Source organism: Macrobrachium rosenbergii, chromosome 24 (genome assembly GCF_040412425.1).
Source record: "Macrobrachium rosenbergii isolate ZJJX-2024 chromosome 24, ASM4041242v1, whole genome shotgun sequence".
Lineage (NCBI taxonomy): Eukaryota > Metazoa > Arthropoda > Malacostraca > Decapoda > Palaemonidae > Macrobrachium > Macrobrachium rosenbergii.
In genome coordinates, this window is record NC_089764.1 from 5,396,172 (window position 1) to 5,408,671 (window position 12,500).

Sequence of the window (12,500 nt, forward strand, 5' to 3'; positions counted from 1 at the left end):
CGTACAGTATATAGTATCTTGTTGCAACTTCCACAACCAACGTCTTTTACCAGTTTCAATTCTTTTACCATAATGCTGTTACGGGTTTTAAAGTAACTTCCATTGACAGTATCCCATCTACATATAATGAAATTTTATCCCGTCTATAAACAATGAAATTTCTCTTGCATCCCTTAATTCAGCCACTCTTTCTCACAGAATCTAAGCTCTCTAGCTTCTCTTTCTAAAGTCAAAGCAATCGAATAATTTTTTCGTCATCAATAATGACATCTAGTTAAGATTCTGACTAATTTAACTTCAAATCCATTACATCTCTAAAATAAAGTCTCCCTTCTGCTCTCTTCAACCCTTTGTACTTTAGTTTTTTACATGAACATAAAATCTCCGAGATACATTGCATTTTCTTGAGATTGAAAGTATTCTTTCTCTTCCCTTAGCTTTTAATTACTCGTGTCAAGTTCTCACACTTTATAGCTGGATCGTTTCAAAATACAGTTTATCAAAATTCTTATTTATTTTTTTTCTTTGAAGATTATCTTGATGAAGAAGGTTTATTTACTCCTTCTTCAAATGGGTAGAAAGGATTTATTTTATTTTTGCCCTTTTCAACCAAACTAATACTACTGTTATTACTTTTTTCTGATGCAGTTGTTCTTATTAATACTAAGACTACCGTCAAGAGTAGTAGTAATAATAACAATAACAATAATAACAATACGATTGATAATAACAATAATTATAAAAAAATAATCTTAAGAGGTTCCATTAACGTAAGAAATGAGAGAATGCATTCAAAGCTATTTTCATTATGTATAACACAAGAGGCATTCTTCTTCGGCAGTATTATATCTTAGATACGATCAGAATACGCCGACGCACTTACGTAAGGGTAAATGCTATTGAAAAAGCAAGTATTCATATATATATATATATATATATATATATATATATATATATATATATATATATATATATATATATATATATATATATATATATATACACACACACACACACATATTTAAAGCGAATATCTAAATAGTTTAGGAATGGGCATACATGTTACTGAGAAGTATTCGAAAGGCATACATGCAATCTTACTCACACAATGCATAACATTAGTTTATAAAGAGTCATTTTCTAAAACATTTACCCGCCAGTTAGTGGAATGGAAAGAGCAGCGGACTCAATAATGCCGTCTTCCCACACTATGAGAAAATGGAATGGGACACAAGCTCATCTCTTTAAAACCTCATTACCTTTATTGGCGTACTTTCAAATAAGCTACCTATGTAATCATAGCTGGGAAAGATTATCATGAGTATTTCTGTCATAGATAAAGGATCAACTAAGATTAAGTGATAAATCAAATTCTTATTAATTAATCTCTAGTATCATGTAGTAATAAAGCTGGTTGAGGCTATGAAAATTAATAACTACATATATATACAAACTTCTGAGAAAAAAAAATATAATTGCATATATAGACAACAAAATGGACTAAAAGAAAGAAATATTCACCGCTACATATTTTATTTTCCCCAGGTCCTCAGACAAAGTCGACAAAGGGCAAGAATTAAAGTCCACCCTCAAGGAATTCGAAAAATAGATGGTCCTTTTTTGAATAATACCCTGTTGTCTCAAAGGATCTCCATCTGGCAGACTCCAAACTCGAGAGAAAACATTGGAAAGTTTGGATGGGAATCAATGAAAGCTGAAATAAATCATTAAAAAAATTTAATTAATCGGGAAATTCTACAACATGAACAATGACAGAAAAACGTGATATGCCGCAAATATAGGCAACATGTAGATTATTGCTTGTTGAAGCATGTTTTGTATATTTATTTCTTTCACGAACAAAAATAATATACAATTGACCCTACGTCATTAAATGTCCTGTTTACCTTTGAAAGAAATTAGATAAATAAAGAGCTTTATGCACTGGTATCATTGATTTTTTAAAATTTTTGTGTGTACTGTTCATCAATTATTTGTGATAGCTCTCTACTGAGAGAGAGAGAGAGAGAGAGAGAGAGAGAGAGAGAGAGAGAGAGAGAGAGAGAGAGAGAGAGAGAGAGAGAGCACTTTTTTATGTCAGTCTTGTGCTGCTTATTTAATGTATGTGATAGCTCTCTGCTAAAATGAGAGACAAACAAACAAACAGGCAGGTGAAGAGAGAGAGAGAGACAGAGAGAGAGAGAGAGGTGCTTCTCTACTGAGAGAGACAAAAGCTCTCTATTGAGAGGAAAGGAGAGGGGGTGGCCTGTCTATTGAAGGAGAAGAGAGAGAAAAAGACAGACAGAGAACGCTCTAAGAGTCTAATGGCATGCTTCGATTATCGACCGCTGCTGTCAGTTCATTCACAGCACCTGCCAGTTACGGTTTTCTATTTCTTTCATTTCAGTGCGAGAGCCAAGTTACGTGATTTCCATTTTAACAGGCGGTTAAATAAGGTTTCAGTAAGATCGATAGTATTCCCTTGGATCGTTTTCGTCTTGAGAAAGACGTCGACTGATTTATATTTTGGTCGTCAATTTAAAAAGAGTTTGGAAATAAGAATTCTTTCTCTCATATTGATTTTCCATAATTATCTACCCTTATCTCACCTACTGATTACGTTAAGAGATTGACAACTTTATTATCATCATCAGTACAGAAACCATGATTGTAATTACTGAAGTTGCAACGTATATGAGAATGATTAAGTTTTCATTAAAGTTATTCATTAACAGATGTTTGTGTTTTTTTTTTTAAATTGACCTCATAATAAAGTTTCAGTACAATTTAAAAGTCTCTTTACAATTTACTACATATACTATAAAAGCAAATGAACAAACAAATATGTGGAAATTATTACAAAATGAGAAGTAGATATTGAAGTTTTTCTTTGCCTTTTTTAATACACCTCTATATGAGCACCATCAGTTGCACGAAATACGTCAAGACGGTACTCGATTTTTTGCCTTCTTGCCATGTTCGCTGTAGCAAAGCCTCGTCAGTGGTGGTAATGGCGTCAGTGATCTTTTGATTGAGATCAGTGATGTCCTGTATCTTTGTTCGATACACGATATCTTTAACATAACCCAATAGAAAGAAGTCCAGGGGAGTGATATCTGGTGAACGAGGTGGCCAGGGAATTGGGCCATCCCTTCCAATCCACTGGTCTGGAAATGTTTGATTTAGGAGCTCACAAACATGCATTTCCCAATCTGGTTGTGAACCATCTTGCTGGAAAATAATGGTTGGTTGAAGGTCATCTAGTCGGTCTTGTGCAGGACTGTGTGCACTGTTGAAAGTGGTAGTTGTAAGTGTTTGGCAGCAGTACGGATGGACTTTGTAGCGGAACGATCAAAGGCTTGTCTTACACGGTTGATGTTTTCTCCAGATGTTATTGGTCGTCCACTCCTCCCTTTATCCAACACTGTCCCTGTCGCCATAAATTTCTTGTGCCATGCACGAATTGACGGACGTGACGGTAGATTTCTTCCATACTTAGATCTGTAGTTTCGCTGAGTCTGCGTATCCTATTGTGTTTCAGTAAACCATGACACGCATTATGCCTTTTCTTGAGGAGTAGCCATTTTTTAGGGGTTCTTTTAACAGTACATCTTACATCAACAGGGTATCTAAAATACACATATACAACGTGATTAAAAACTTTGATGACGACTGAGTACACAGAACAAATCTGATTAGGATATCTCATCAATGGCTTTTGTAATATATTTTTTTAAAATTGTAAAGCAACTTTATAGACACCCTGTATATGACATTTCTGCCTTCTTATTCCACTACTGTAGAAAGAAAATGATAATGAAACCTTTTATAGTTATCGCACTGCCAATAAATGGGTCTTAAATAGTTTTTATGAGGTTACCTCATTTAGATTTCACAATATGAGTTCTACAGGTATAAATCATATGTAGATTAATCATAACACAATGTAATTATTGAAACAATTTTTATGACATCTGTGTAACTCTCGTGCTCTGTGTTGCAAGATGGATCAACATTCACGATTGTAGCAGCTATATATTTTCCTTTATTTACCTTGTTATTAATGTGCAATAGCTCATGTTTTCATAAATCGAGCCCTGTTACAATTCTCATTATATTTACCATAACGTGGCCAATAACTATGAATAAAACTACATAAACATATGTATGCATGTATGTGTGTATGTATGTATGTGGTGAGATACCTGAACACATTCATGTAGATAGAAATTCACTCTTACATGCATGCATAATATTTCCAAATACGTATCTCTCTCTCTCTCTCTCTCTCTCTCTCTCTCTCTCTCTCTCTCTCTCTCTCTCTCTCTCTCTCTCTCTCTCTCTTGTATTGGAAGAACTTCTTTATTCCAATAAAACAATCATCTTGTCTATTTGGTTAATTAAAACGTCGATCACCTCAGATCGAAAATCAAGAGTTGCCATAAAGAGATACAAATCTTTTTTCTATGTCTTTACAATTAATACCATTACTATTATTTGATTAAAAACCATTATTATTACAAATATTACCGCTAAACATAATGAAAATCCTGTTGCTCTCGTATTGTCGAAAATAGAGTGAAACAAGTATTTTCTATAATTAATTGTTTTCAGTAGAATTACAGGTAAAAATTAGACTCAGAAAATGGTATGCAAATTTTCATTTGCTTGCATATGAGTATTTTGGTCACCCTCGCATCAATAATTAGGGAGCAGAAATCACACCTTACGGATATATATTTTTGTGTTTTTCTTTTCGTCAGCGCTACGCAGTAATAATAATAATAATAATAATAATAATAATAATAATAATAATAATAATAATAATAATAATAATAATAATAACTGAGAGGAACATCCAAAACCTATTTAGATTCCTTACAAACCGATGATACTTGTATTAAGTACTAGAACAATTTAATGAAAGTATCACTTAAAGAAAAATAACCTTCTGCTTCCTATGTCTCTAAATCTTGCAACAATATCACTCTCACAATATATAAATGGATGTATGTATGTATGTGTGTGTGTATGTTCCAGCATAAGTCTGAAACGCAACAAGTAATTTCAACCAAACTTGGTATACATTTGATTTACTATCTGGAAAGGAATACTATGGGAGTAAGACATCAATGGCACCAAAGGGGATGGGGGGTGGGAAGGGGGTGAAATGTAAAAAAAAACAGAAAACAACAGATATTAGTGTCTAATCCATAGTTTTCGAGGTCGCTGAGATGAATGGCGACGCAAAATATTTAATTTACCCTTTATCTTATGAGTTCGTATTAACCGTGTCACACTTTTCATTCTCATCACAGCAATAAATCCGTTCGTTTTTACCTTGTTTGCCATTGTATTAGGAATGCTGGTAACTACAGAACCAGAACTACTCCTATTTACACATTGCCTATTTTTCAAATATAGGAAAAGTTGCGTCTCCATACAAATAGATAGGTTTTAGACATGTAAAAAACCCTCCTCGTAAAATAGAACAAGTCAAATAATTTTCGTAAAAAGAGGATATATATATATATATATATATATATATATATATATATATATATATATATATATATATATATATATATATATATATATATATATATATATATATATATATATATATATATATATATATATATATATATAAAGTGAGAGAGACAGATGGAACAATGCCCCCATTAACAGATCCAGAAGAATAGTAGAAGAGAGAAAATCTCTAAAACATGTTTTAAACACTAATATACTGTAAAAATCAATCACAGTTTTCAGAATGAGAGACAAATCACTTCTTCACAATCCTGGAAAACAAGGACGATGTAAACAAATAAATGCTTGCACTGAATCAGGAAATAAAAACAAGCAGCTCCGCTGAGACTGTTTTATCCTTTTTCGCGTTAGATGCGAATAAAAAAAAAAAAAAAGTAATGTCCAAACATACGATTTTCACAAGTTTCTGCGAGTTCCCTAACGGCACTGTGTCTTGGAGCTATTAATGGCATTTTTGTTTTCTAACTGATCTTCCTAGATTCTCACACAATCGTAAACGTGCTTGGTGTTTCGTCATCTCTAAATGAATTTCTTCTCAGATTGATGTAGTCCAAGCTAAAGCTTTAAAAAAAAAGGATTATTGTCTCCGGTTTTATCCCAAATACAGGAAACATACTTTCACATACTGAACTACTGTTCTACAAATATTGTATTTTGCTGTGTTTGGCACATTTTATCCATCTCACTAATCATGATTCTTGTTGGGAAAATTTATTTACAAAGATAATTTTCCTTTCATTGAAATGATATGTTGAATTTAATATAATGCCTGAGTGCCCTCTACATATTCTGTTTTTTTTTTTTTTTTTTAAGTATCCAAGTCATTAAAATTACCCGTTACAGTATTAAAGTACCTGAAACCCCTAAAATGTGAGATGAATTCTTTAATGTTTTTATTACTGACTTGAAGACCTGCATCATTCCTTTGCTCCAGCTATTCTTCTGATAATTTTTCCCAGAGATACAATTTTCACATACTTAGCCATGAACATAACTCATTCACTTTTAGTTTCACACTTATTTTCTTAACGACATCTTATTTCTCACCTTACTTTTCTCCAAGGGTATCACTTATCGTGAACAACAAGTACAGACTTCCTTCTCTGAGGTTATATTCAAGAGTTACACGTCCATTTCAACTCCTCCTACCTCAATGACGGTATCGTGTTATCTTGATTCTCATTTTTCCACTTTCTTTTCCTGTTTTAGTTATTGGTATACTTACTATATATATTTCCTGTTTTAGTTATTGGTATATATATATATATATATATATATATATATATATACACATATACATACATACATATATATATATATATATATATATATATATATATATATATATATATATATATATATATATATATATATATATATATATATATATATATATATAAAATCATCTTTCAGGGAGTAAAACTCTCTTTTTACAGAATTACTTACAGTTGTACTTTCATTAAAAGCTGGTATAGTCATTGTTTTTCCCTCGATCATTTCTGCTCTATATTTTCTCGAAAATTCATTCATGTTCCTGGTTAGTCTCAACTAAACCCTCTGAATTCACTTCTCCTCCGCCCTTCTTCCCCTTTCCTCTTTCGGTAGCTGATAATTTATCTTTGCTTTCTCTTTCCTTTCCTCGAATCATTTTACGGAAATCCTCTTTCTTCCAAATTTAGACCCATTCCAACGTATGTGCGGGAAAAGTTTGGCTAAGCGCATTTCCCGCCACATTTATAGCATGTTTGCTTTTAGTCATTCCAGGAGGGGGTTTGTTAAACACCCGTGCCTGTACCACCTCTAGATTTGTTTCAGCATTATCAGCCATAGGTCTGCGGTTCCTTGAAGATGATAAATCATACAGCAAAACATCTTAACTATAATATAAATTGGAATCTAACTGGCTTTTACTTGCCTTTTTCATTATCTCACATCATTATTACAAAGTAAGGAGTTGTCTAACGGACTTCTCAGAGTCCTCAAACTTGCAAAGTTACTAAGGCATTTGTTAATCGCTCTGATCTAAAATGGTTACCATAGTTTTGTTGATTATAATGCTCTGCCACTTTTCCTGTCAAGTCATTCTTCTTCAATATTATACTTCCAGAACAGAAACTAAAAAAAAGGCTGTTTAGAAAAGGTAGAAAAACATCTAAAAAGCGTTTTAAGAAACAATTTGCAGTTTTTATTCCCCAAAACAACTCGCTTGGAAATTCAAAATGGCGGTTTCATATGAAAAAAAGGTAATCTTGCTGTGATGAGGAGAAAAACTCATGTTTTAGTATTATGTATAAAACAAAGTTTTTCTCGATTAAGAAAATGTTCTTTTAAGGAAAATTTTCTATTAGTGAAAAAAGAAAACCCCGTACTTGGAATCTAATTATATTTAATGCGTGCAGTAAAGGCGAATTTGTTTGTTTCTTGATAATTACCATCGCTAACTGAAATATTTCACCTTTGAGGCTTTTTCTCCTTCAGAACTGAAATTAGGTCACATGAATTTCACCCAAACAATAAATAACTTGTGGTCTTATTTATCTAAAATTCTTTCGTTATGATAAAGTAATTTCTTCGACTCTTAGTTTTCCAGGAGAATTCAAGGCTAAAAATAAAATTTGCTTGCCAGTGGAAAACAAAGTAATAGACGTCCTACATGAAAAATAAGTAATATGTAGTTGATTTATCTGATCATATGAATGAAAACGTTTGTTTTACGTTATTGCGATTAATTCATAGTAAATCATAGTTAATATTAGTAATATTCTTACATAAAAAATATTCTTACATACTTTAAAACTAAATCCGATCTAAAATTAGGCGAAGAATTATGCAACAATGAAGCAACTATTAAAGAAAACAACCTGTCTACTATCATCATTATTTACCACTTTCAATGATTTTTGGAACTAAGTTTTCACTGGCTTCTTCGTTTGAAATAGTTTCTTGTGGAAGATTCACTCCTTCCAGAATATTGCAGCTCTGTAAATCTCTTCAAGAAGTAGACTTATTAGATCATTTATCCATTACAGAGCTATCATGAAGAGATCTGGAGTTTTTATGACTCTGAAAATATTACACTGTTTGTCCTGCGAACTTTTTCGAGTAATTTCCCAATAATTTTGGAAAATATACCTGACATTGCTTTAGTTGGATTTAAAGAGACAACTTTTTGTGACCAGTAAAATTTATATTAGATGCTTTAAAATAAATGTATCTGCTTTTAGTTTCTTCTCTTAACAGTGCCTTATTACTAACCTTTCACTCTAATCACAATTAGGCTTGTTCTTGAACACTTATGAATATTTCATTTGAGTTTATATGCTTTTTCTCAACATGCCATTTTCTCTTTCATTATTGGGATATATAAAATTTAAACAAAGGCCAAACACTGGGACCAATTGGGTCCTTCAGCACTGAAAGGGAAATTAACACTAAAAGGTTTTAAAGGTGTAACAAGAAAAAACTCACAGTTGCACTATGAAAGAATTGTTACGAGAGAGTGGAAAGAAAGGTGCAAGAAAGAGAATATGAACGGAGGTACAGTAAAAGGAATGAAAGGGGTTTCAGTGAGGGGCCGAGGGGCCGCTGCAAGAGCCTTACGCATGTATACAGTGCACCGAGTGAAGTGCACAAACTGCATTCAAGATCTCTTTCATTATTGGCTTTCTCTTTTCTTTCATTATTGGGTTTCTCGTTTCTTTCATTATTGCATTCTCTTACTACACCTTCATTTAAATGTTAATCTTTCTTTCAGAGAGGCACCATAAGGTTTAAAAGACACAACCTGCCTGAATTCTCATATTTTTACCATTTTCTAAGATATCTCTTCGACATATTGGTTGATCACTTACGGGTTCCTTTTGAAGCAAGACCCAGTGCCGATTTACTGATAGCTTAATCTGAATTGATAACAAGAATAACGATGTATATTTCTTTTCATTCCCTGCTGAAACTAAAGCCATGTCGAACTAAGAAACCAGCGAGCATCATATTACATTTGTCATATTACAAAGTTATTCTTCCACCTACGTAAATAAGAGAGAATATATATATATATATATATATATATATATATATATATATATATATATATATATATATATATATATATATATATATATATATATATATATATATATATATATATATTTATTTATATATATATATATATATATATATATATATATATATATATATATATATATATATATATATATATATATATATATATATATATATATATATATATATATATATATATATATATCATCATGAAGCTACAAAATGTCGCTTAATATCCAAAATTCACGCTACCTCGGTATATCTCCGATGGAGAATTGTCGCCGAATAAGTGATAAATGAATTGGAATCGTGGGGCCCTTCAGCGACAATTCTCAACGGAGATATACCGAGGTAGCGTGAATTTCGATATTAAGCGACATTTGTACATGATTGTATATAAATCATATAATATATATATATATATATATATATATATATATATATATAAAAATTTACCATGAGCAGTTGCAGAAGAATGTGTTACAAAATTTACCACATGAAATTCCTTGGTTCTGACTGCAATTTGATTCGGGTAATTGAAATATACAAAGAAAAGGGGGGTTTTTACTGAGCTGAGGGCTTTACTCACAAGGCAATTTGTAAGTAAACAAATTTGGTTAAGTTTTTAAAATTACGCATATCTACATTAGCAAGACAATCAGAAGATAAAATGAAATTTAGACAGGTACGTAAGACCTGTGTAATAATGAAATTACAATGTTATATACAAGGTAAAAGCTTCTAAGATTTTTCTTCGGTATGACACTGCTGATACTGGCGTCATGGGGTTCACGACGTGCAAGGCACAATCAAGGAAGGATTCCACTGCTAGGCACTCCCTCTGTAACGGAGAGATTTACGAATTAAAGGGCAGTAGGGGCACAGCAAAAATAAGCACAGAACAAGGCAGCACACGGAGGGTGCCAAAGATGCCTTGAACACAAGACTTTATGTAATCACTTGCACACTAGGATTTACATAACGCTGCACTAACAAAGGCGAGGCTGATATGAATCACTGGCACTTGAAAATAAAGTTATGAAGTTCAGGGAGAGAGTTAAACTATGTGACTGAATGAAAGAACCTTTGTAAACAGAGCAATCTTCCTTGCAGAAGAGGTGGCTTCGGCATAGAATGGCTCTGGAGGAGGACTTAAGGGGCTCACTGGTTATAAAGCTTACACAGAGCAGGGTGGACTTCGTGGAAGGGCACGGCAATCCGAGGGAGGCGGGAGGCAAGGGAGAGGGCTGTGTCTCGACTGTATCCAGGTATGTCTCTGACCTCTCGTTCCTCGGGTCTGTCCTTTTAAGCATTCTGTTCCAGATTAGGATGCTCTCCTGTCCAGACAGGGCTAGTGTCGTTCCTCTGCGTGTGCACATAATTTTCATTCTGGGTCACTGCGTGGTCAATCAAGAACACATGATTCTACCGGGCCCTTGCCTCTTTCTTAATCCGACCCGCCAGTCTTATTCCACCTCTGGCCAAGGTTAATCTTCCCACGACTCCACGTTCTGAAACAAAGGACAATCTGGCAGTCACATGCTTAGAGAGAGAGAGAGAGAGAGAGAGAGAGATAAACAAAGTGCAATTAAAGGATTTAAGGAAGGGCCAATATTTCATACCCTTCCTTGTCAGCTGGTACTAAGCAAAGCACGGTATTCTCATTAAAGATGCTATATTAAAGAAAGGGTTGTTGCTTTGGAAGATATATATATATATATATATATATATATATATATATATATATATATATATATATATATATATATATATATATATATATATATATATATATATATATATGAGTACTATATATATACATATATATATATATATATATATATATATATATATATATATATATATATATATATATATATATATATATATATATATATTTTATATATATATATATATATATATATATATTGTTCAGGTGCCACATCAAGACAGCTTCTTTAATGGGATGCATGTGTGATAGGTGGTACTCGCCTTGGACACTGGTTTTAACATGCTGGATCACCGTGGTGTCGTTTTTAATTTCTTTCACACGATACAGTCCTAAGTAGGCGGGGTCGAGTTTGTTTCCTCGGTTGCAGCCTTTTCAGATATATTCTGTCCCTTATTTCTATCTTAGATGTTTGTGTGTGGAACTGCTGATCACATATCGTCTGAAATTTTTTATTGGCCCTCAACAAAAGCGTTTGCGTTGTCTGAAACACTTCGGGTCAGGTTACAGAACATGACCCGGTATTGTTCGACACTATATAACGGTAAACTTCCAGGGTCCATGCTCACAGTATATGGCAATGAAGGGTCCTGTTCATACACTAAAAGATATGGGTTATCTCTTATGGAGCTGTTATACGCCGTATTTAGTGCCAGTTCTGCCATTGGGAACATCTCTACCCACTAATTCAGGCTGTCTGCTACTAAATATTTCAAAATACTTGTTACTTCTCTATTATGGGATTCAACAAACCCATTGGCGATCGAGAAATGTTTCACTTTCAACATTTTTGTTAGGTCTTTTATTACTTCGTTAATAAATTCACGTCCATTGTCACTGATTAACGTACGGGGACAGCCGAACTTCACTATGAATGAACTCAAGTCTCTGGCAACCGATACCGCGTCATCCACTATCACATACATGTGCGTATACTGCGTGAACGCATCCACCATCACACACAAGTACCTAAATTGACCGTCCCCGGGGTTAAGGGGGAGGGTCCTAAAACATCAATGTGTTCTCTGGCAAATTTGATTGGCTCCACTGGCCACATCCGATCCTTCGGAATAGTATGTCTATGGTTTTTCATGGTAATACAGATGTGGCACTGGGAGATGAATTTTACAGTGTCTTTTTTCATCCCTAACCAAAAAAA